The sequence below is a fragment of the Pleurodeles waltl genome, chromosome 5, assembly GCF_031143425.1.
Source record: "Pleurodeles waltl isolate 20211129_DDA chromosome 5, aPleWal1.hap1.20221129, whole genome shotgun sequence".
Taxonomy (NCBI): Eukaryota; Metazoa; Chordata; class Amphibia; order Caudata; family Salamandridae; genus Pleurodeles; species Pleurodeles waltl.
The window spans coordinates 1,658,722,174-1,658,748,902 of NC_090444.1; positions in this window are offsets into that span (position 1 = coordinate 1,658,722,174).

Sequence of the window (26,729 nt, forward strand, 5' to 3'; positions counted from 1 at the left end):
ACTTTTGACCCGCTCCCGAACGCAACACATGACTGGAGCAAGACTCACAAGGTATGAAACGATAATTCTGGGCTCACCGAATGTGCAGCTGAAAAGGTGCACTACGTTGAATCCAGCAACCTTGCTTCCTGGTGAAAATGCTGAAATTGAGAACGCTGAAGACGTCGAGCATGACTGCCTTCAGGTGACTGAATTTTGCACAAAACCTCGACCTGACATTAAGGATACTAAGCTTGATGAAAATGACCAAATAGTTTTCGTTGATGGTTCATGTCTAAGAGATGGGATGGGAATTTTGAAAGCAGGATATGCTGTATGTACTGTAACAGGTGTCTTAGAAGCATCCTGGCTTCAAGGAGTCTATTCTGCACAAGTAGCAGAACTTGTAGCCCTTACAAGAGCATGTCAACTGTCTGCATTGATGAAAGTCACCATTTACACTGATAGTCAGTACGGGTTTGGAATAGTACACGACTTTGGACAACTATGGTCACAGAGAGGTTTCCTGACTTCTTCAGGATCCCCAGTGAAAAACGGGGAGAGAATAAGGGAATTGTTACACGTCATTCAAATGCCAGCCGAAGTTGCAGTGGTAAAGTGTAGTGCTCATACAAAAGGGCAGGACTATGTTTCTCTGGGAAATGCATATGCGGATCAAGTCGCAAGATTTTGTGCCTTGAACTGTATATTACTCAGCGATGAATGGAATTCGATAAGTGAACCAGAACTCGAACCAGCTGAAGCATTTGCCTTGAAGGTCGTAGATACAATAGATGAGCTAAAAGCATTACAGAATAACGTCAGGGAGGATGAAAGAGATTCCTGGATTAAATCACAATGTATGAAGAGACCAGATGAGTTATGGGTTTCAAATGAGGGAAAATTTGTTTTGCCGAATAGTCTCTTATCACAGCTTGCGCGGTTCTATCATGGGCAGGCTCACCTAGGGAGAGATGCCATGATAAGATTGTTCAAAACTGATTGGTTTAACCCCAGATTTCGTCAAGCTGCAGAAGCAGTTTGCCATAGATGTGTCACTTGCCAGCAGATGAACCCAGGGAAGGGAACGGTTGTGAACGCGAGCCACATTGGTAGGGCATGCGGCCCTTTTAGTAGGATGCAGATGGACTTCATTGAGATGCCTGTGCATGGAGGACTGAAGTATGTGTTGGTGATTGTGTGCATTTTTAGTCACTGGATTGAAGCATACCCCACACGTAGAAATGACAGCCTTACAGTTGCAAAACTATTGTTGAGGGAGTTAATACCACGTTTCGGATTCCCGATTTCTTTAGAATCAGATAGGGGAAGTCACTTCAATAACGAGGTGATAAAGTTACTTTGCGAAGCGCTGAACATTGAACAAAAACTGCATTGTAGCTATCGCCCTGAAGCATCAGGACTGGTGGAGCAAATGAATGGTACACTGAAATCGAGAATGGCGAAAATATGTGCATCGACAAATTTGAAATGGCCTGACGCGTTGCCTTTGGTGTTAATGTCAATGAGAAACACCCCTGATAGAAAGACTGGATTGTCTCCGCACGAAATTCTCATGGGCAGGGCCATGAGACTTCCTGCAGTTCCTGCAAACGCGCTTTTGAATATTACAGATGATATGGTGTTAGACTACTGCAAGGGTCTGGCTGACGTGGTTCTCTCTTTCTCTCACCAGGTGGAAGCAACCACCTTGCCACCGATCCAAGGTCCAGGACACGCACTGAAAGCAGGTGACTGGGTCGTGGTAAAGAAGCACGTGAGAAAGTCGTGTCTGGAACCCTGTTGGAAAGGCCCTTTCCAAGTGATCCTGACGACAACTACCGCTGTGAAGTGTGCGGGAGTTCCCAACTGGATCCACGCCAGTCACACAAAGAAAGTGTTGTGTCCCACAGACGAGGAAGTTGAAGCGCTGAAACTGCCAGTGCCTGATAAAACAGTGCTGAGCGCTGAGACAGAGCAAAACCGAACTGAAAGTGAACAGGCAGAAACAGGAGAGAGAGAAGTATTCTCTGAGGACGAAGCAACAGACTCACTTGGGAAAGACCAAGGAGAAACCTCAGACAGCGACGAAGCAGCTGAAGGTGACAAAGAACCTGAAGCAGCTGAGGGTAGCAAAGAGCCTGAAGCAGCTGAAGGTGACAAAGAGCCTGAAGCAGCTGAAAGTGATAAAGAGCCTGACGAAAGTAACAGTGGCGAAGGGATCGAAAGAGGTGAAAAAGAAGGAGAGCCTGATCAGAGGAGGGCTTTCCCAGAAGCAGACGATACAGAAAAAGAAAAAGAGAACGTGATTGATTCCCCAGAAGGAGGGGATAAGGCAGAACAGAACGAAAAAGTTCAAGCCTCCACAGAAAAGATCGCAGGTCCATCAAATGGACATGGTGCAAAGAGGAGACTAAGTATATCACCAGTAAAACAAAGAACTAGAGAAAGTTTGAACGATGGAGAAAGGCCAAAAGTGAAAGAGAAAAGAAAGGAAGTGTCTGTCGTGGTACCATCCTCAAGTGAAGGAAAAGACTTGGCCAAAGAGGAAAGTACCAGTGAGGCAGAATCGAAAAGAGAAGCAAAATTGAAAAGGAAAAGGATACCAAACAGGAGATATTCCGGTCCAGAATGGGCATATGCAGTCAATGACGATTGGACTGACGAATTTGTATCTCTAAGCCTCGAGAACGAAGAAGAAGAGATACCAATAGAAAAGAAAAGTTTTATGGACAGTGTTGATTGAAAGGGTGATAAATGACACTGCTTGCTATAATATAACGTGATACAACCAGCTGAGACATTGCTAAACCGGATGAGATATTTGCTAACCTGATAAGACTTTTTGAAAACCTGATTGACTCTTAAACACGATTTGAGACAACGTGCCAACTGAAAAAAAAAAAGAAAAAAAAAAAGAGAGTGAGTTATTGAACTTTGAAAAAAAAAAAAAAAAAAAAATTGAGTTATTGCCGAATTGAGACTGAGTTATTGCCGAATTGAGACTGAGTTATTGCCGGATTGAGACAAATGCTGCTAACCGATAAGTGACTTGGCCTCTTGAAGAAAATTGTGTGAACATTGCGCTCGTTCAGCTTTGTAACTGAATTGCTAAATAGTTTCTTTACAGGTGCTTCTAGCTCTCTGATTCTATACAGATCATGGCTACGCAAAACAGTAGAAAGAAGTATTGTAAATATGTGTGTGTAGGCTTGGTAATTGCATGTGTACTAATAATAATGGCAATTGTGCTTGGAATGCATGGTAAGGGTGAGAATGAGAAAATTGATGCTTCTACTTTTGCTCCTGTTACTGTCACTGAACTAACCGCATTGAAAAGACTAGAATTAGATGAGAGACACTTGCATGATAAGAAAGAACTTTCGTATAACGTTTTCTATCGCTTGCTAACAGAATATGTTGAGACTATGGATGCGAAAGATTGTTATGTGTGTACACAGATACCGACATCAGTAAAGGAAGGGGTGACTTATCACCACATGCCTCTTACATACGGGATTACATGTAGTATAGTAATGTCTAGGTTTTATGGTCAAACTAACATACAGTATTTTTACTCAAATTATGATGTTACCTTTGCATATGTTCCTATAATAGCGCAGCTAAGCCAGATTGCTAAAGATTGGGATGCTAAAATAATGAGGGAATTTTTCGAGCCAATGCAACCTTTTGAAACGGCTCACGCTCATAGGGAAAATCTTACCTGCTCGCTCTCTGCAGTAGAAATAAGCTTTTTAGATCGCACAGATGATAGAAGGGCACAAATGAATGCGAAATTAGAAACAGAGCTAAGTAAGAGGACTTCAGTAGATCATTATGATTTTGCCGCAATAAAGACACAAGGGAGAATAGCTTTAGATGCTTGGCATGTAGGGAAGTTTTGTATATATCGAGGTGAATCTTATTATGACAACATTTTCGTAGGAGCGAGTGAGTGTAAACATACGTTTATCTTTAAGGCCAAATGGACATTCATGATGAACGGACTTGACCCTGTCATTCCAGGTGTATATTACATTTGTGGGTATAATGCCTATTATCGTCTTCCAAAGGGATGGTGGGGGAGATGTTATTTGGGTATAGTGTTCCCAAAGGTTTATCAACTGGATGACCTATCGATGATTCAAAAGACATCTGGATCCCATCGTATCCAGAAAAGAGAGACCGCAGCTGCTGTGGTAGGAGATATATTTGGAGCCATGATTCCTTCGTTGGGAGTTGTGCTGAATTCCATCAAAATAAGAAAGTTGTCTACTATAGTGGATAACATGTTGACAAAGTTTTCAGGTGCTATAATCCTGATAGATGCTGAACTTGCAGCGGAAAGAGCTATGACTCTTCAAAATAGGCTTGCCTTAGACATTCTTTTAGCAAAGGATGGCGGCGTTTGCAAAATGCTTGGTGCGCGCCACTGTTGCACGTATATTCCCGACAACAGTGTGAAAATTAAAACTATGCTTGCTAATCTAACAAAAGAGAGTGCAGATTTGAAGGAATTGAAAGAACCAGGAGTGTGGGAGAAGGTTGGAAAAGGACTTGCTTCAGTGGGAAATTGGATTGGGGGAATTTGGAATGGAATATTACTAAAAATAATACAGGGAATATTAATAGTACTGATTTGCATATTTGGAATTTGGGGAATAAAAAGGGGAATAATAATGATTATGGAAAGAATTAAAAGAAGGAAGGAAGAGAAAATGATGAAAAGAATGGTAGAAGAATACAAAGCGAAAACTAGGGGAATTAAAAGGAAAAGAGAACTGACAGAATTTTAGTGGAATAAAATTTGTGGGCATGATTTGGTGTGATGACAAGTAGTCATCAGAGGAGGGATTGATGAAGCTGAAATGAAGGTTTTACATTTATTAGCGCATAAACGTAGAGTGAAATAATCATGTGTGACTTTAACCGAACTAATAAAGATTGTACAGGGACAAAATGTGCCCTCAGGGTAGTTTGCCAACATTTATAAGCGTGCTTTATATAACGTGATGTATTAGAAGTGCACTAATCTGACATAATCGTAAACGTGTGCTATGATTTGCTTGTTCGAAATGTTTTAGCTTAGCATTACTTTAGTGCAGGCTTTGGCCTAGTTGCCTGGTCTCACGGTTTAGATGCTCGTATTTTTCCAATGTGCTATTAAACGTGTATTTTTGCTTGAAGCTGTACTTTTCCACTGAGATCGTTCACATGCTTATCTTAAGGTTTCGTGCCAGCTTGGCATTTTTCTCTTTGCTCCAAGGTCGATCTGCAGGTGCGGACAATGGAAGCTCTGAAAGTGAGTTAATTGGTATAAAATGTTGCAACTTGCGTACCCGTCTCCAAGGATAATGTATGCTTAAGTAAAAGCTTGAGAACTGTTGTTTTTGATTGGACAATTTGAAGCTAACCTATGAACCCTCCAATGGAAGACCCTACTGGATTTGAACTGTTGCCTATTTAAACCAGGTGCACGAGAGGAAAGTAGCCATTATTGGACATCCCGCCATTTTGCAGGACATTGCAGCTATTATGGCCCACCTTGCTGCGACGCCATTTTGAAAGAGACTCTGATGCTTTCTCTAATCGAGAGAAAGAGACTTTAAATGATTCTTGCCCTAGAGACTTTAACTTTGATCCCTTTGCATGAAGTAGTAGTTTTATTTTGCCGCCGTGAGGCAACTGCCCCGTCCACCCCTGCCCCTTTGCCCCGTCCCATGCTGATCGAGAAACGGTACCTGTGAGACGAAGACTTCCTTGAATGCTGATCGTAATTGGTAATTATGAAAGAAAATTGTAAAATTGCATTGTGTTTCTTTTAGGTAACCAACTGCTGATTTTTGATAAGAGCCCTAGCTAGGAGTTTTTCTAAATTAATGTTGCTAAATTGTTTTTGCATGAAGTCCCACATGCCGATGCTAATTTGAGTTAGATGAGGATTCCTTTTGTTGCACGATGCAATTTGAGATCTTGTTATGCTGACTAAATGTATGCAATTAGCTCATTACAGATTATAGTTTTAGTGATTTGCATTGCTATTATCGAATGTCTTGTTATTCAAATGCTGCATAGATTGCACCTGTTTCGCCGTTATGGACAGCTATTAATGTTCATTTATGTTTATCATTTGGTGTTGCGACACATCTATATTGTGCTAGCTTTGTTAATATAGGGAAATAAATTCACTAACTTTGAATAAACTGGTGTGGTTATTCCTGACTGAAAGGTCAGGGTTCGCCGAAATGTATTCTGGATTAATTGTTAAGTGTTATGTTGATCAAGGCATTGCACATGTTCGTTATTGATTATCGATTTGATTAAATTGACTGATCTCGGGTGAGGAGAGCCCCACTTAGCCAAAAGATTCATCGGCCTAAAGAGCGTCCAAATACAGGTAAATTATTAGTACGGAACGCTCTATCACATGTCTGCTCTGTTTTAGTCTGTTGCCCTGTTGATTTGGTCTTTTTCCTCTTTCTTTTTTATGCTGAGTGTAATCTATTGATACATATTAAACTATTAACACAAGGGCGCACACCCGTGATATAGATTCTCATAGTCCTGACTTTCCCTTCGATTATGTAGTACCTTCGGACACCCGCTGACTTCAATTCCCCCCGGCCGACGTGATGGTAGTCCGTCGTTTGTGTCCCCTTTTTTCTAACCTAGGGTTTTCTGTCTCTATTTCATTTTTGACATTTTCAAATGTACCGCCACTCACATCGAAGGCTTCCCGCTGATTGGGCACCCATGAATGTAACCTTTCCTTTTAACCTGGGACCCGTGTCCGTGGTCTCCGATTCGGGAACGAGGCCCTAGGGTAGGACTTCGGATAGAGACTGACGTCCGTGAATGTGAGTAAGATACCACTCCAAAGGGGTGAGTCCCCTTTGGTCACTTTGATATATATATATTTTTGAGATGTATTTCTGCATTATTGACACTCTATTCACAATTTATGGCTATTTGACGTAAATACTGGATACTTTTGCGTCCTTTACTCCATCGGCGCATTCGCCACAACTTTATTTTCAGTATTTCTACTTTAAGAACTATTGCAACCATATCAACCATTTAGTTAGGTCATTAACAGTGTCCTTTTTATCTCACTGTAATTATTGGGTCTTTTTTAAAGTAAAAACCAAGACGCATCAATTACTTTGATACTTCAGTTACCTATGCACCTTGATTGTATTCGGCTTCCTTTGATTAACAGATAGGTCAGCACAACAATATGGATCAACGATCATTTTTCCAATAGAGGTATCTCAATGACCATACCTGCTACGAGGTTTTGATCAGAGTTATGTTATCTGTATACATTTTTTCATATTTGAGTTGTTATCCCATGATATCATGAAGTCTCCTATCCCTTTTCACTTGTACAGATACAATGCCAGCCTAGAGGGTCATGAAGTTCCATCCCTAATTGACGATGGTAAGCAGTGGTGCATCTTTTTATTTGTTCACTGAAGGTCGCACCATGTTTACACTGAGTGCAATCTCACTTCAAATATCCACACTTGGGATTCTTTTATGGTTGCTTTTTGCTAGTACATTTAGAAAACAATGTGGTTCTAATGTTTTGCTCTTTTGTTCACAGGCTTTCTCCTAACATATCTAGCAGATTTGTATCTCATTGAGTAAGTCAACTCATTTGTTTTGATTTGCCTCTTTACATTTAGGTATCGTTTGCATATAGTCTACATTTCAGTTCAGGAGAAGTTTTGTCTTTTTGGTCCTGAAAAAGAGCCATATGACCCAATTGGACTGTTATGGGGCGCAAAACATGTTGACCTTTTTTCATGGTTGAAGCAAGTTCCTTCTACCATCTTTCCAGTAGAGTCTGGGAACAATATTTCCTTTTTACTCAACTATGTTTTTAACCTTGACCGGGACCCTGCCACATTCAATAAAGTAGGGTTTGGAGGTTCCTGAGTCAATTTTAACTCTTCCTTTTCTCTCCTGTTTTTTTCTTGGTCTTTGCCAGTACGTTTAAATGTATTCCTACGTGCTTCTCACCTTGGCACATACTATTAGGTAACATCTCCGACCAAGAGCCCCCTTGTGGGGCACGTCAGACATTGCAGCGCCAGTCTGACGAGGAGCGAACCCTATGATGAAGCATGACATCTAATAAGATGTGTCAGGGCTCCTCCCTCTTTATATAGAAGTGCCTGTTTATTCTCTCTTTCTTTTGGAACAGTGTCCCTTTGTGACTTTTATGATTACTATTAGGGAGAGTGTACACTGGACCATTGAATCTCCCTTGCCCCTCTAATGATTGTATGTATTGTTTATATGGCAGACATGACCACTATGTTCTGAGAAATCCCTCTTCACTCCTGAAATTGGTGCCAGCAAGTCCTCCACTACTTAAGCTGCTGTATACTGCCTCTGGGAGAAATCATACCACGTCCAACAGGTGATAGGGCCCCTGCCTTCTACACTGAGAAGCTTGAGAAGCTTGTGTAGGAGATCCTATCCCTGTATGGACAGCACTGTGGTGCACTTTGACCTGTAGACATCCTAGGGTTTGGCCCAGTTTGTCAGATTATGTAGTCAAAGCCCACTAGGTCCTGTCAGTGTGCATCAACGGGTCAGTCAATGGGCATGTTTCTATATCAAGTGACAGGTATTGAGTTCTGAAACATTGTGGTGAGTGTGTATTGAATGTTCCCTGACCCAGCTTGTGTTAGATGCACATAACTAGGTGAGGTGTCATGACAGCCATTCCCAGGCATCTGTTAGCAAATTATGTTATCATTGTGCGATCACTTGTGATTTCACGACAGCAGGAGCGGAGAATGCATGTTGTATTTGTTGGTTGATAGTGAGTTGATCTCTGCATATGTTGACACAGCAATCTCAAACCACATCTGACCTTGTAAGACTGTTGTTTGGAAGCAAGTTCTTGACTTACTATTGCCCTCAGCTCTGCACATAGGCACCACATGCTAATTGCCTGTTGGCTATGTGATGTACTGTTATGCATGTAAGTGTTGGATATGGTGTTTCATGTAGGTCTTAATGCTCAGTTTGCAGAGACCCAGGCCTGTCTAATGTTTCTCACAGTATATGTTGTAATCTGGGCTGGGACAAAATCCCATTTGATATGCAAGTGTGACACTGTGCCCACGCCCTGCATCCATGCACAGCATTGTCAGACGCCAAATCGCGCCTCAGTACCAATATGCAGCTTATTGAGCCTCTGTCCAGTGATTACAATGGAAATGGTATTAGGGGCAGGCTGTTGTTCTGTGACAGATGTGCTGTTTTAATCTTTGTCAATGTGTGTTACATAGCCTTGATAGGTCCCCTGATCACACAGCCCTGTTGTCACCTTCATCCAGCTCACATGTGTCCTGTGCAGGGTCATTGCATTTAAGTACTTGCATAAGTGGAAACAGTGTGTTGTTTACTGAGGAGCCATGATATGTGACTCTGTTGATTGGGCACATAGCAGGACATGTACAATACATGACCATGTCTTTCAAAAGGTACCCTAGGTTAAGTGAACACACATGTGCAGAAGTTTTTATGAGTTGATGATGAGACACACAGACCCCCACCCCATGAAGTGTCATTTGCCTGCATCTACATCTGCACATCTCCACACATGTTCAGGCTTCGCTCTCTGTGTGCCCACCAAATGCTTCCTTCATTGTAAGCTAAGGCGCAATAGTGGAGTGTGAAGGCTGGCGGTGGCCTGTAAGAACTGTATTCTGGGGTTGATAGCTTGGATAGTGGATATTTGTGTGCTTTCTTGGCTGAGGGGTGTACCTGTCGGTAGCCTCTTTGTGTGATGTGGCTCATAGTGTTTTTGATCTGTCACGTTGCAAGCTCATGTCCCACAGAAGTCACAGTTGACCTACCTAGTCAGTGCTGGGCCCAAACTAGGTGATGTGTAGGGTAGCATATTGGGGAGTGACTATATAACGTCCCTCTGTCAAATGGTGGCTATGTGCCAGGACGTGGGCAGTATGGTCAGAAGAGGACGTTTGTAGCTTGGCACATTGACATGTATGTGACTCAGCCACCTTGTATAGGACATTTGGACATGATGACTTGTCTTGTCTTTTTCATCCATGTAGGTCAACGCCCATCAGAAGAAGGGGCTTCGGTGAGCCATTGCCAAGAAGGTGCAGACCCTGGGGGTCCACAACTGGCAGAACATCCACTGTCAAAAGAGATGTGATCCCTGATATGCTGGGCCCGGGAGATTTTGGAGGCCCATCTGGGGCTGTCCTCCCAACATGGTGCCCGTCAGACAATGACCCCCTAATGGCGATGTCCTACCCAGAGTTGGATGGGCATTTCAGGGCAGTACAGCAGCCACAAGGGGGTGAGTACAAGGCAAATTCTTGCTTGTCCCTTTGCATGGTGATTGAGTGACGGATTGACTGCTCCCCCCAACAATGACGGATGTGTCATGTGTCACAGATCATTTGGAGCATATTTTTGTAGACAGGTCATGTGTTTCCAGCTGGTGTGCTTTTCCTTTTGGACCTGGGACTGATGACAAAACTCTGGGGTATCCTCAGACGTATTGCTTTGCAGGGACCGCATATGGCTGTGTGAAGTGAACAAATATTTACTATTTGTTCTGCTAGTGGGTGTTAGTTTTCTCCAAAAGATCAATCCTCCCAAATGTGAAGTCAAAGGTAAGTATGATGTGGATCACTGTCCTCTGCCATGTGTCTGGAAATACGTGTAGGTTGACATCTGCCACCCAACAGCTAGTTGTCTTCAGTGGATGATGGGTGCTGGTGCCTCTCTGAAGTCTGTGATGCATAGGTGTCCATCATAGATATGACATGGCTTACACAGCAAATTTTTGGCAGCTGTAGCAAACTACTTTGGTAAGTGGGGAATGTGCATTGACATGAGTGATGTGTCATCACTGTTGCCAACAGTCCTTATGCCTACATGTTAGCATGTGCTCTATTCTCCTAAGGATACATATCTATGCTGCTGTTTTATGCATGTGCTACCCATGTCAATGGGATGATGTCCGGAGTCTCACACATGTGTGCATGGGGAGCTGTTGTTGCAATGGTACATTTTCAATGATGGTCCTTTTCTTGTGGTGCCACAGAAAGGAGTGTGTCACCATTATATGTCATCTGACAGATATCTTTATGCCTCATAGCATGTCATTTATCATGTTAAACTGCAGTAGCACTGAGGCACATGACAGGTAGGGCCAGAGTGCGGATCCACTTTATGTTCGTATGTAACCTTGATGGGGATTCATGTTGAGAAGTGCAGTGCACCTGTGTAATGATTGGAGTTTGTACCCTGACTTTTAGAATTCATCATGGAGTGACTTGCAGTGATGTTTGGGTTACATGTGCTTTGAGACAAGGATTCATCCACAGACAGAGGTCATGCTTGCCATGTCTGAGATGTGGGCAGTGATGTGGCTTCTCATTGGATAAGACGCTGGTGTCCTTTTGTTAGTGATTACAAGTTCTGTGTCTCTCTAACCTGCACAGTACTGATGTTCACTACAAACACACTCAGATGTGGACATTGTAGTGGGTGTCAGACTTTGGTGATGGCTATCCTGGTCCTTACTAGATAATTTTTGAGTATCTTCTGGAGCCATCTCTCCATGAGATTTTGAACATGACTTCATTGTTGTTCCATACAATGCCACAGTTGGGGCATATCTGAGTGACATTGCTACTACCTCCTTTACTCATTTTGTAGAGGCATCACTTCTGGAGCTGTACATTATTATGATGTGTCCATAGTGACATGGGCATTTCCATGTCACTTAGGGCCATATGTACGAACACATTTTCCCATTGACACAGAATGGGAAAAACCCTTTGCTACATCTGGCCCTTAGTCCAGTATTTTTAAGCTTTGTACCTGTGCCAGCTGCCTTTACTTTGTGACCACTGATATAGTTGGTACATCACATCAGTGCAGGATAGATGTGTGCCTGAGCTTGTGCTTGTGTATTTGGTAGAGTACCTTACAATGGCACCCAGTTGTTGGCAATAAAGTCACAGAGGTCTGTCTAGTGGTAACCTAGTTGTGGTATGGTTAGTGTGGTTGCTAGACTTAATTCATGTAATTGCAGTTGTCTGAGGTCCTGCTTTTCTCATGTGCCACTTTTGTAATTCCAGATGGCATGCATGGTTATGTTATGTCACAATTGTGCCACTTATAAGGTACTTTTTGCGGGGGACTACTTGACATGATGGCTTGGTTGGTCTCTCAGAGTTGTGATTGAAGTGTTTTCATGCCCATGCTTGACCCTTTATCACTTTCTTTTTGCTTCACCAGCATAAGCAGGTGAAGGAGACAGTGCACAGCCGAGTGGAGAAGCATCTGACAACGGGACCTCGGGTCAAGAGACCACTGACATGGAGAGACCCAGTGGCCCGGAGGGTGAGAGGATTGCCACAAGGGAGAAGGGGTCAGCCTCTATATCCTCAGATTCCTCATCCAGTGACCATGCCCTAGTGGTGGTGGATCCATCAGGGAACCCCCAGCACCATTTTGTCCACCACCACCCTTCTATCACCACCATCTCTTTTACTCCCCACCCAGTTGGCCATGCCCTCTCATCCAAGAAGGTAGGAGTCTCCTGTAACTCCCCCTTCCCTGACCTACCCAAAGCACAGACAGATTCCCATGCAGTCACTACTTTCCTCTCACACACCCCACCCCCACCATTACACACACAAAATCTGACATACCCACAGACACCACCACAACAGTCACTGACAAAGCCACCACACCCATCCTACCCACAGACACCGCCACAGCAGACCCTCAGACATCTATCCCAATCTTCACACCTGCAGACACCACAACTAAAGACACACCTACATGCACCACATCCAGCATACCTGCAGTCACCACCCCAACAGACAGCCACCCACCCACCATGGCATCCTGCAGCACCTCCACCCCCTCAGCCAAAGACACATAAACACCCTTACTCACCCACCCAACAGACACCCACCGCACCACAAGCATACATTCCACAAGCATGCACCCAAGACATCCACTAGTACACGTCAGACAACCACTCCCTCAACCTCCAAGTCATGACCCCCTTCTGATGACTGTCCCCATGTGTCTAAAAAACATTTCCTTTGAGCTAGACCTTACTCCTGTCCTCCCCTCCATGCCACACCCAAAAGGTCCAAATCCCTCCTGAAGGCCATCCCCTCCACCTCCAAGGCCTCTCCTGCCCCCCCTGAAAAGACTCATACCTCTTCCCTCACCAAGAAAGAAGCACACCCTTCAAAGCCCAAACCTACTCCCCCTCCCAAACCCAATCCTCCCACCACCCATGACACAGGCTGCCGTCTTCTGAGCTGAAGACAGGTGAGGAGGTTGTGTCCCTGTGGTTGAGTACTCGAGCTGTTCTTTTTTAGCAGACCCTTCTTTCTTGTTGCTATGTCCTAGCCTCCCCATCAGTATGTCTTCCATCAGTGGATCCTCCCTCTCCTCCTCTTTCATCCCCGTAGATATTGTTCCTGTGATTGTGCAGTTACCACATGAAGAGATGGGAATGTCCCCACTACTTCAAGCATTTTTTCTCTCCATCCCTCCAATTTTTCTTTCCCCTTTTTCTCAGAATAAAACCCTTTTTTCAATTCCAACAACTCTTTATGCACTTTCTCTTTCACGTCACTAGTCGCACGCAATTCATGCAAAACGGCTTCCCAGACCCCAGAAGGCATCCCGAATCTAAACTTCTTATTTTTCTCCCTTTGAGAATCAACGTCTGTCGCAAATATGACAACGTATTCATGTCATATGTGCCCATCTTAGGAAACTGCAAATCCAGTCTCCTGGCAGTGAACTTATGCCATTTGTGAAAAAACAGATATGTGATGTGATGAAGAATCCTTAGTGGGGCTGGGCTTTTGGGTATCCAAATGTTCCTTACTAAGAGGGTTCCCCATGATTTATGCACAACTATCCCTTATGATGCTACACAAACAGTTCAGTTATACTTGACGTGGGAAACGAAAGGATGACGGCGGGCTGTTCTTGCCGCTCATTCCCAGTAAAACATAAGGGAGCAGACAGTGGATATCTCATGCAATCAGAGAGTCACCTGCCAACAGCACTTGTTATTAGTGAAGCAGAAAGTGCATTTCAATCGTACCATGCTGCACTTTTCCTTGGTCACCGTAAGCATCCACAAGACGGAAATAGGTACAGGCCAAAGGTGCTGTTTCACTGGCGTTCTCAAGGGAGAGAGAGATGACCGAAAGGTAAGGAAAGAAGTTCAGAATTCCACACCCTTGCTATCTTGCCAGAAAGAAGGGGGCGGCTGTGTGGTATTGAAACCCAGCCCGAGTCCACAGGGGGTAACACTCAGGCGAGGCATAGGCAGTGAACTCTGCACACAATTACAATCAAGCCAACATAACACAAAAAGCGGGAGCTGGCCCTGAGCCGTGACAGTGCCTTCTACCCTTTGCACTGGTAACTGCTAACAGTAGAGTACCGTGGACAGGAGCCAGACTGTGAGGGAAATGTTAACGCAATACATTAATATTATTAAAATGTTGCAACATGTGTCTAATGTCATACCTGCAGTATTTCCTACGTTGTGGTCCCTACAGGAGTCGTAGTGATAATCATAAGCATAACCTTTGGTCCTCGTATAATAGCAGCCTCAGTCCGTCAGTTTGTACTGTGTCAAAATATCCCGTTTATTTGTCAGCCTGTTCTACCAGGAACTCACCCACATTCACTCTGATGCATACACGTTCAACTCATTCATACCATAAAACACAGGCAATCCGTCAAAAATATAGCACACCACACTATGGCCCTCATTACAACCCTGACGTTAAATCCCGCTTACCGCTGTGCTGATGGCCGCCAATATACCGTGTCCGCAGCGGAAATCCGCAACTGGTATCATGACCCAGACTGAGAATTCCACCACTATACAGACACCCACACAAGTCCGCCACACCAAAGGTCAGTGATAAGCTGGCGATAGCAAAACCCACACCGTCACGACAACAGGAATACGCCCACAGTATCACGACCTACGAATCAACGCGGCGGTCTTACAACCGGTTTTCCATGGAGGTGCTCATGGTGGAGGAAATCATCTGGGTAGAGCCACAGCTATTCGGATCACAGGTGCAGCAGACCTCCATTGCAAGGAAGATGGAGCTATGGCGGAGATTTGTGGACAGGGTCAACGCAGTTGGACATCATCCAAGAACAAGGGATGACATCAGGAAGAGGTGGAACGACCTACGGGGGAAGGTACGTTCATTGGTATCAAGATACCAGGTAGCAGTACAGAGGACTGGGGGTGGACCCCCACCTCCTCCCCCACAACTAACACCATGGGAGGAGCAAGTCTTGGTGATCATGCATCCTGAAGACCTCACAGGAGTAGCAGGAGGAATGGACTCTGGTAAGGCACATTTTTCAAACTATATCCCCCCCACCCTACCTGCATGCCATCACATATTCCTACCCTCACCCTCACTCCCATGACTCCACCATCTCCCACACACCCCACCATCATGACCAACCACTCCCACAACCAAGCCCTGCATGCAACAACAATGCATGGATACCCATCACAGACATGCATGTACACCCATCACCAAAGCATGTCCAATAGAAAGACTCACCCAGGGCACACAATCACCACTCACACAAGGGCCAAGGCGATAGTGCAAGCACAGTAATAGAGGGAAACACACCCATTGTACAAGACGGCACACACAGATAAAATAACAATGCATTTACATCCCAACAGGACCCCTACCAAACGTCATCGGACAGGAGGTGCCAGCCATATCCAGTCCCCCCACAGAAGAGGCCCACAGTGATGACAGAATCTCTGCACACCTGGATCAAGATACCAGCCTGGCCCATCTGGGACCTCTGGACAGTCGGTTCCCCTGCCACAGTCCCAAGCCTCCAAAGAATCTCCCCCCTCAGGAAACACCACCACAGCACCCACCCAGCGGGCCCATGCCACTGTCCCCAGGACATGTGAATCAGCAGTGTGTCCACCACTACAGGGACCCCAGGCAACCCCACTAACCCAGGATGATCAGGGACCTGTGGTCAGTGGCAGTGGGCACACGGTTCAGGGGACAGACGCACAGGACAACAGGGAAGCTGGGAGGACTGCTGTGCGACAGGGGGAGGACAGGCCCAGGGAACTGACCCTCCACGAGGCACTATCAAACATCATGGGAGCATACCACCATTCCCAGGAGACCATGGGCATGGTTCTGGCCAAGTTTCAGGAGACCCAGCGGCTTCAGGAGGGACAGTACCTGGGGTTCAGGGAGGACCTCAAACACATCCACACCATTCTGGTCACCATTGCAGGGGTGCTGGCTGACATGGCCAACACCATGAGGGTGGCAGTGACACAACAAAGGGCCCCTGACACTAGCCAAATCGAGGAACAGCCCTCCACCTCCGCCGGTGCTAGTTGACAGGAGTCCCCACCACAGGAACAACAGGCCACCAGCACCCCTCCCGCTGCAGAAGGAGAACCACCCCGCAAACGGTCCCTGCGATCCAGGCAAAACACGGAGAACATTGCCAAGACCCCCGCCAAGAAATAGGACCCTCCTGATTGTCACCCTTCTGTACCACTCAGTTACCCTGTCCACCTTGAACTGCCATTACTACCCTTCCTTTGCCCCATTGGACAATGCACCTGTGATACCAAGAGACTGGACTCTACTATGGACCTTCCTCCACCATCACCCCAGCCCCTTGCACATACCCTCATACTCATTAGCCCCTAAATAAACACCTTTTAATCACAAACAAATCTAGAGTCAGTCTGATTTTTCACAAATGTATTATTACAACATCAGCAACAAATAGCAATGTAAATGTTCATTTGCTCATACCAATATATGACAGTTGTTGGGCAGCAGTACATATAGCAGAAGGCAGAATGAGGTACCCAGACCTGAAAAATTGAAATCCAAAGTGAACTGTCAGTGTCCATGGAGAGAGGTTAAGAGGCTGACTTATACAATGTCCTACAGTATTCAGAAATGTGAGGAGCAGTTACAGTCTCTGTGTGTCACTGGAAGTATTGCATGATGATGGTCGTTCAGTTGTCAATATCTTATTCCTCTGCCTCCTCTTCCTCACTGTCCACAGGCTTCACCGCTGCCACAAGACCATCACCATGCTCATCCTCCTGCCGAAAAGGCACCTGGCATCGCAATGCCAGGCTGTGCAATATGCAGCATGCCACGATTATCTGGCACACCTTCTTCGGTGAGTAGTATAGGGAGCCACCTGTTAGATGGAGGCACCGGAATCTGCCCTTTAGGAGGCCAAACGTCCTCTCGATAATATGCCTAGTTCACCCATATGCCTCATTGTAGTGGTCCTCTGTCCTTGTCCTGGCATTCCTCACTGGGGTCAGTAGCCATGAGAGGTGGGGGTAACCAGATTCACCTGCAAATGTCAAGGGATAACTGTTAGACACACACTAACCCTTAGGGACTACCTCATGCCCAGACTTCTACTCATACTGTGTGGGAACCTTGGCCTCACCTATTAGCCACACCCGGTGCCTCTGGAGTTGGCCCATCACAAAAGGGATTCTGCTATTCCTCAAAATGTAGGCGTCATGCACAGAGCCAGGATACTTGGCATTCACATGGGAGATGTACTGGTCCGCCAAACACACCATCTGCATATTCATCGAATGGCAGCTTTTTTTTATTTCTGTACACTTGTTCATTTCTGCGGGGGGGACAAATGCCACATGTGTCCCATCAATGGCACCATTGATGTTGGGGATATGTCCCAGGGCAAAAAAAGTCAGCCTTCACTGTGGGCAAATCCTCCACCTGGGGGAACACGATGTAGCTGCGCATGTGTTTCTGCAGGGCAGACAACACTCTGATCAACACGTTAGAAAACATTGGCTGAGACATCAGGGATTCCATGGCCACTGTTGTTTGAAAGGAGCCACTTGCCAGGAAATGAAGCACTGACAGGACCTGCACTAGAGGGGGGATTCCTGTGGGATGGCAGATAGATGACATCAGGTCTGGCTCCAATCGGACACACAGGTCTTGGATTGTGGCAGGTTCAAGTCTGTAGGTGATTATGATGTGTCTGTCTTCCATTGTCGACAGGTCCACCAGGGGTCTGTACACCAGAGGATGCCGCCATCTCATCATCTGCCCCAGCGGTTGTGGCCTATGGAGGAGAACGGCGAGCAGAGGGTCATGTACCACATAGGTTGCACAAGTGTGTATACTGTAATATGAGTAAATCCGTGTGTGGCGCTGTTAGTCCATATATGTGCTAAAATGTGCTGTGATGCACTTAGGTGCCATGTGCCCCCCTGAAATGGTGGCTTCCTGACTTGTGAGGAGGGACAAGGGGAAATGAGGTAACTGCGCTGGCATTGTGCTGAGTCGTGGTAGGCGGTCGAAGACCGCCACGTAATTCAGCATTGGTTATCATTGGGCCCTATGGGTTCCAGGAGCCAATGGCGATGTACGCCGGCGGTGACGGTACACACCGCCATGGACGTGACCGCCATTTTGTATCTGTTCACTCACTTGAGACCTGACCTTCAACAGGAGAGGACCTTAGCTGCAAGTGCTGCTGTGACCTCAGTCTGGAAGCAACAATGGCTCAAGTGTCTGGGGAAAGGGCCCCTGCCTTCACCGTGGAGGAGGTGGACAAACTGGTGGATGGGGTCCTCCCCCAGTACACGCTACTCTACGGTCCTCCAGACAAACAGGTGAGTACACTGTGAGCATGATGCATGGGCAATGCCTGTTTGGAGTGGTGTGGATGGAAGATACATGTGGGGGGGGCTGAGGGCTGCATGTGAGGCTGGTCAGTGTATGTGCGTCAGGGCATGGTTGGGAACTGGTGGGCAATGAGTCTGATGGTCCTGACGGATGAGTAATGTCCTTTCCTTCTGTACCTTTCCTCTAGGTCAGCACTCACCAGAAGAAGGGTATTTGGCGTGCCATCGCCAAGGAAGTGCGGACCCTGGGGGTCTATCATAGACGGAGCACCCACTGCCGCAAGAGATGGGAGGACCTGCGCCGCTGGAGCAAGAAGACGACGGAGGCCCAGCTGGGGCTGGCCTCCCAATGTGGAAGGGGTGCCCATCGCACCATGACCCCCTGATGTTGGGCATCCTGGCCGTGGCCTATCTGGAATTGGCTGGGTGCTTGAGGCCATCACAGCAGCCACAAGGGGGTGAGTGCAGTGTCATAAAGCTGACTCTGCGCGCTTTATGAAGTGTCTGGGTGGGGGATGTGGGCTGTGGGTTCCCCTAGGCCAGGTGAACATGGCAGGGTAGGTCCCTTGTTGGGCAGGCTCTGAGGCACTCCAAGCCCAATATTTTGAGCAAGCATCTTTTACTGGGCAGGCTCCTGTGGGTTCCAGGTGAGCAGAAAATGGCGTTAGGCATTGTACTCCATTGCCTGGTGACTTTCCTACTAACTGGTAGTGCATGGCCTAGTGCATAGGGCTGCTCCCTGTGTGTTGTGTCCGCCAACGGTAGTGGTGTTGCTGGTATTGACCATGTGTGTTTTCTGTCTCCCCCCCTTCTTGTTTTGTCACCCTGTCCTTGTGTGCATTAGCATCATCTGGCGGAGGAGCAGAGGCACCGGCGATGGAGAGAGCTGCATCCCACATGGCCCAGGAGGGTGAATCCACAGAGTGTGAAGGCACCAGTGGGACGGAGGGCGAGGGGAGCTCCATGACGGGGACAGAAGGGGATACCAGCAACAGCGACTCCTCCTCTGATGGAAGCTCCCTGGCGGTGGCGGAGACCTCTGTGCCCACCCCAACAACAGGTACAGCCGCAACCCTCCTACCAGCACCACCATCCCAGCAGCCCCTCAGCGTGTTTCCCGTGCCTGCTCACCCAGGAGGTTGGGCATCTCCTTTACGCCAGGCACCTCAGGCCCTGCCCCAGTCAGCCCTGTTGCCCTCAGCGAGGAGGGTATTGACCTCCTGAGATCCCTCACTGTTGGGTAGTCAACCATTCTGAATGCCATCCAGGGTGTCGAGAGGCATTTGCAGCAAACAAATGCATACTTGGAGGGCATTCATTCTGGTGTGGCGGCCCAACAGAGAGCATTTCAGACTATGGCCCTCATTCTGACCCTGGCGGTCGGTGATAAAGCGGCGGCCAAGCCGCCAACAGGCCGGCGGTCTAAAATATGCAATTCTGACCCTGGCGGGAACCGCCAACACAGCCCGCCAACTTAACACTCCGCCCGCCACGGCGGTACAAACAAACAGCGCGGCGGTTCCCGCAAACAGCCAGGCGGCAGACAATGTACCGCCCACCCTATTACGACCCACCAATCTGCCACCTTTTCCAGGGCGGGAGCACCGCCGATAAGAACACGGCGGAAACAGACTACGAACGGGAAAACGCTCACCTCTACGCACTCCACGCGAGATTCCGGCAGTATGGAACCAGAGTTGCAGGTCATCCCCGCACTCCTATTCCTGCTCATATACCAGGAGCACGCCCGGCGGCGCGGAAGACATCGGTTAGTACTGCACCTACGACACAGGGGAGGGAAAAGATTACCGGCACACACCCACCCACCCACACCCACTACAACACACACATCAATGCATTCCCACAGATCACTGTCACAACCCACAAACCACCCCCCTCCGAAATAATGCAAAGACCAAAAGAAGAGATCATAAACGGGCAGATATATTGAAATATGTACACCAGTAATCCCAATAAATAAATAAACTATGTACAAAATATATACAGCTACTAAATGTAGTCCAACCACTGTCCGTGGATCACAGGGGTCCTGTGCAAAGGGGCAAGGCCCAGTCCCACAACAAGAACTCCACGGAGAGAACACTGCAGGGGCATCAGAAAGAAAATAGGACAGGCACCTCAGGGGGAAGGGAAGGGGGGGCACCTCAGCCACTTGAGTACACGACGCCAGATCCACGAGGGGACTCCATGACCACTGGGCCATCCTGGGGAGAGCAAAGCCACAGTCCAAACAGTCCATACAGTGGGTGGCCTGCCCACTGGGCCATCCTGGGGAGAGCAAAGCCACAGTCCAAACAGTCCATACAGTGGGTGGCCTGCCCACTGGGCCATCCTGGGGAGAGCAAAGCCACAGTCCAAACAGTCCATACAGTGGGTGGCCTGCCCACTGGGCCATCCTGGGGAGAGCAAAGCCACAGTCCAAACAGTCCATACAGTGGGTGGCCTGCCCACTGGGCCATCCTGGGGAGAGCAAAGCCACAGTCCATACAGTCCATACAGTGGGTGGCCTGCCCACTGGGCCATCCTGGGGAGAGCAAAGCCACAGTCCATACAGTCCATAACAGACCCCACTGCCACTGGAGGAGGCAAGTTGGCCAGAGGACATCCTGCAGCCCTGCCCGAGATAGATCCTGCCCTGCCACGTCTGCCAAAGGGCCAGCGGTTCTTGCCTTGAAGGGCCCAGTTCAGCGGTTCCTGAGACGGCGGGGCCCAGTTCAGCGGTTCTTGAGACGGCGGGGCCCAGCGGAGCGGTGCGTGAGACGGCGGGGCCCAGCGGAGCGGTTCTTGAGACGGCGGGGCCCAGCGGAGCGGTGCTTGAGACTGCGGGGCCCAGTTCAGCGGTCCTTGCCCTGAAGGGCCCAGTTCAGCGGTTCTTGAGACGGCGGGGCCCAGCGGAGCGGTGCTTGAGACTGCGGGGCCCAGTTCAGCGGTCCTTGCCCTGAAGGGCCCAGTTCAGCGGTTCTTGATACGGCGGGGCCCAGCGGAGCGGTGCTTGAGACTGCGGGGCCCAGTTCAGCGGTCCTTGCCCTGAAGGGCCCAGTTCAGCGGTTCTTGAGACGCCGGGGCCCAGTTCAGCGGTCCTTGCCCTGAAGGGCCCAGTTCAGCGGTTCTTGAGACGGCGGGGCCCAGTTCAGCGGTCCTTGCCCTGAAGGGCCCAGTTCAGCGGTTCTTGAGACGGCGGGCCCAGTTCAGCGGTCCTTGCCCTGAAGGGCCCAGTTCAGCGGTTCTTGAGACGGCGGGGCCCAGTTCAGCGGTCCTTGCCCTGAAGGGCCCAGTTCAGCGGTTCTTGAGACGGCGGGGCCCAGTTCAGCGGTCCTTGCCCTGAAGGGCCCAGTTCAGCGGTTCTAGATACGGCGGGGCCCAGTTCAACGGTTCTTGAGACGGCGGGGCCCAGCGGAGCGGTGCTTGAGACTGCGGGGCCCAGTTCAGCGGTCCTTGCCCTGAAGGGCCCAGTTCAGCGGTTCTTGAGACGGTGGGGCCCAGCGGAGCGGTGCTTGAGACTGCGGGGCCCAGTTCAGCGGTCCTTGCCCTGAAGGGCCCAGTTCAGCGGTTCTTGAGACGGCGGGGCCCAGTTCAGCGGTCCTTGCCCTGAAGGGCCCAGTTCAGCGGTTCTTGAGACGGCGGGGCCCAGTTCAGCAGTTCTTGATACGGCGGGGCCCAGTTCAGCGGTCCTTGCCTTGAAGGGCCCAGTTCAGCGGTTCTTGAGACGGCGGCCGGTCTATGGCCAACTGCTAATTGCCTGGTGGTGCCCTCCTGGGCAGCGGGGATGGTGCTCCTTCACTGCCCACCTGGGCTGTGGGTGGTGGGGCCCTCCTGGCCAGCTGGGCTGGGTCCTCCCTGGGCAGCGGCTATGGGGGTGGTGGGCTCTCCCGGGGCAGCTGTGCCGGTTCCTCCCGGGGCAGCGGCTATGGGGGTTGTGGGCTCCTCCTGGGCAGCAGGCCTGCTGCCTGACCTCTCCGACTTGCTGCCCTTGCCCTCCTTAGTCGTGGGCCTGTGGCCCTTTCCTCCCTTTGGAGCTGTGGCTGGTGACTGTCTCTGGGTGGTGTCCGGGGGGGATGTAGAAGGCGGGCTCCTGCGGCGACCCTTCCGCCTTCTGCTCCTCTTCCCAGGGGGTGGGCTGGCTGTCCCCTTGCTGCTGGGCGAAGATCCAGACATGCGGGCTGGCGGGCTCCAATACCCCTGCACCCTTGTCAAGGGGGCTGCAGGGCTGGTGGTGGCTGAGGTGCTCTTCTTACCCCGACGAGAAGGAGGGGGGGGCTCAGGGTCAGGAAAGAAGTTAGTAGTGGCGAGGAAGAGCTTCTTGGGACAATGGAGAGTGGTAGGTACAGTGGGAATGGGAGTGGAGGGAGAGGATGTGGTTGTAGGTGAGTCACGTTTGCTGTCTTTGGGTGCAGGTGCAGGAGGGATAGGCTGTCGTGAGGTGGATGGCTGTTGGGTGGGTGGGTGGCTGCGTTTGTGTGGTGTGGAAGAGGGGGTGACAGACACAGTGGGAGAGGACACAGGGGACGTGTAAATGGCAGTGGGGGTGGTGACTGCACGTGTGCGGACTGGAGTGGAGGGTGTGCTGGTGATGGAAACACTGGCTGATGGTGAGGTGAATGGAGGTGTGAGTGTAGACGTCACAGGGAGGGAGGAGGGAGACGAGGAGGTGGGGGTCACAGAGGTGGTAGTGACTGTTGGCATGTCTGCATCGGAATGTTGCGTGTGTGAATGTCTGCGTGATCTGTGGTGCTTATGTTTGGATGAGCTTCTCTTGGGTGTTGAGGTGTGTGCAGGCTGGTCTGATGGTGTGGGTGGGACAGGCAGAGGAACAGGAGACTGGGAGGAGGGAGTTAGTAGAGGCAGGCAGGAGACAGGGACAATGGCTGCCGTCAGTGCTGAGGCCAGAGCCTGGAACGATCGCTGATGGGCAGCCTGACCTGAATGAATGCCCTCCAGGTACGCATTGCTGCGATGAACCTCCCTCTCCACCCCCTGGATGGCATTCAAAAGGGTAGTCTGCCCAACAATGAGCGTTCGGAGGAGGTCAATGACCTCCTCACTGAAGGCAGCGGGGGTAACAGGGGCAGGGCCTGAGGTGCCTGGGGCGAAGGAGATGCCCGGCTTCCTGGCAGAGCGGGCACGGGGCGAACGCTGAGGGGCTGCTGGGAGGGCGGAGATGGTGCGCTGGGTGGCGGCTGTACCTGTAATGGCGGGGGGCACGGATGGTGCCACCCCCGCAAGGGAGCCCCCTTCCGAGGACGTGTCCGTGTCGCTGCAGGGTCCAGTCGTCCCCGTCGTGGAGCTCCCCTCGCCCTCCGTCTCACTGGTCCAGTCTGACTCTGTGGCATGGCCCTCCTGGGCCATGTGAGATGCAGCTCCCTCCTGCCCCGATGCCACTTCTCCTCCGCCTGATGATGCTGATGCACACAAGCACAGAAAGACAAACAAAAAGGGGGGGGGAGAGAGAAATAAAGGGATATTGAGTACATGGATCTCCGGTACAGTTAGCGGACATGATAGACACAGATGCCCCCTGCACTAAGTTGCGCACTTGGGGTCCGCTACGCATTCCGTGAAACATGCCCTACACGCCTAGAGTTGACAACTGCACCCATGGATGACACGGCCCAGGGATGGCTGTACTGACAAACTACTGAGGGTGGTGGCTGGGGACACAGGGGCTTACGGGGGTGCCCAGCCTACAGATATCGCCCTGGCCTAGGGGGACCCCCAGCCCTCCTCCCCCACCCAGACACCTCCACTGCGCGACAACAGAGTAGATAATGCTTGTACTCACCCCCTTGTGTCTGCTGTGCTGCCCTCACGCGCCCATCCAATTCAGGGTAGGCCACCGCCAGGATCCGGAACATCAGGGGGGTCAGTTGACGGCAGGCACCCCGCCTACGTTGGGAGGCCATCCCCAGCAGAGACTCGGCGGTCTTCTTGGTCCCGCGGCGGATGTCCTCCCACCTCTTGCGGCAGTGGGTGCCCCGTCGATGGTGGACCCCCAGGGTCCGGACTTCCTTGGCGATGGCACGCCAAATCCCGATCTTCTCATGGGCGCGGACCTATGTGACACGTACAGGGAGGGAGAAATACCACGTTCAAGTTTCTCAGCATTTTCCTTTCCAGTGGCCCAACGCCCCCCATCCCCGCCAGGCCCCCCGCCATGCCCCCCGCCAGGCCCAACATGCCCCCCATCCCCGCCAGGCCCCCCGCCAGGCCCAACATGCCCCCCATCCCCGCCAGGCCCCCCGCCATGCCCCCCGCCAGGCCCAACATGCCCCCCATCCCCGCCAGGCCCCCCGCCATGCCCCCCGCCAGGCCCAACATGCCCCCATCCCCGCCAGGCCCCCCGCCAGGCCCCCCGCCAGGCCCAACATGCCCCCCATCCCCGCCAGGCCCCCCGCCAGGCCCAACATGCCCCCCATCCCCGCCAGGCCCCCCGCCATGCCCCCCGCCAGGCCCAACATGCCCCCCATCTCCGCCAGGCCCCCCGCCATGCCCCACGCCAGGCCCAACATGCCCCCCATCCCCGCCAGGCCCCCCGCCAGGCCCCCCGCCAGGCCCAACATGCCCCCCATCCCCGCCAGGCCCCCCGCCAGGCCCCCAAGCCAGCCAGTGGCCCCAAATCCATATTGAATTAAACTCACTTGTTGGTCTGGAGGACCGTAGAGTAGCGCATACTGGGGGAGGACCCCATCCACAAGTTTCTCCAACTCCTCTCCAGTGAAGGCAGGGGCCCTTTCCCCAGGCGCAGCAGCCATTGTCCCTTCCAGACCGAGGTCACAGCAACACTTGCAGTATAGGTCCTCTCCTGTGAAAGTTCAAGTCGCAAGTGGATAAGTAGATAGAAAATGGCGGTCACATCCGTGGCGGTGCGTACCGCGGCGGTGCGTCCCGCCACCGCCGGCGCCCTTCGCCATTGGCTCCTGAAACCCATAGGCTTCAATGTTAACCAATGCGGCTTTGCGCCGCGGTCTTCGCCCGCCGCCCGCCGCGGTGTGCCACGCCAGCGCATTGACCTCACATCCCATTGTCACACTTCACAGGTCAGGCAGCCGCCATTTCCAGGGCCCACATGGCTCAATTTCAACTGCGTCACACAGGCCTAGGCCTTGCATAGCCACTCAGACACGCCATTCACTGCATAGAGAATCGTATACTGTGCTAGCTGTGAGTACGTACCTGTGGGTTGCTTGACTGTGTGCTCCATGTTGTCCTTCCTAGGCACCGTCCGCTGGGTTGGGCGAGGAGACGGATGAATCCTCCCGTGTACCGACCGCTGGTGGACCTGTCGACAATGGAAGAACGCCACATTATCCTGACCTACCGTCTTAACCGTGCCACTATCCATGAACTGTGTGCCCAGCTGGAGCCCGACCTGATGTCCCCCATCCGCCAACCCACAGGGATTCCCCCTCTGGTGCAGGTCATGTCAGTACTCCATTTCTTGGCAAGTGGGTCATTTCAGACAACCGTGGGAATTGCTTCTGGGATGTCTCAGCCCATGTTTTCGAAGGTGTTATCCAGAGTGTTGTCTGCCCTGATGAAATCCGTGAGGAGCTACATCATTTTCCCTGAGGTGGGCGAATTGGCTACAGTGAAGGGTGATTTCTACGCCCTTGGACATATTCCCAACGTAATTGGTGCCATTGATGGGACCCATGAGGCTTTGGTTCCCCCAAGAGACAGGGAGCAGGTGTACAGGAACAGAAAAAATTACCATTCAATGAACATCCAGGTGGTGTGTTTGGCTGACCAGTACATCTCGCATGTAAATGCCAAATTCCCAGGGTCAGTGCATGACGCCTACATCCTCAGGAATAGCAGCATCCCTTACGTGATGGAACAGCTACAGAGACACCGTGTATGGCTAGTGGGGGACTCTGGGTACCCCAACCTGTCGTGGCTACTGACCCCAGTAAGGAATCCCCGGACCAGGGCAGAGGAACGGTACAATGAGGCCCAT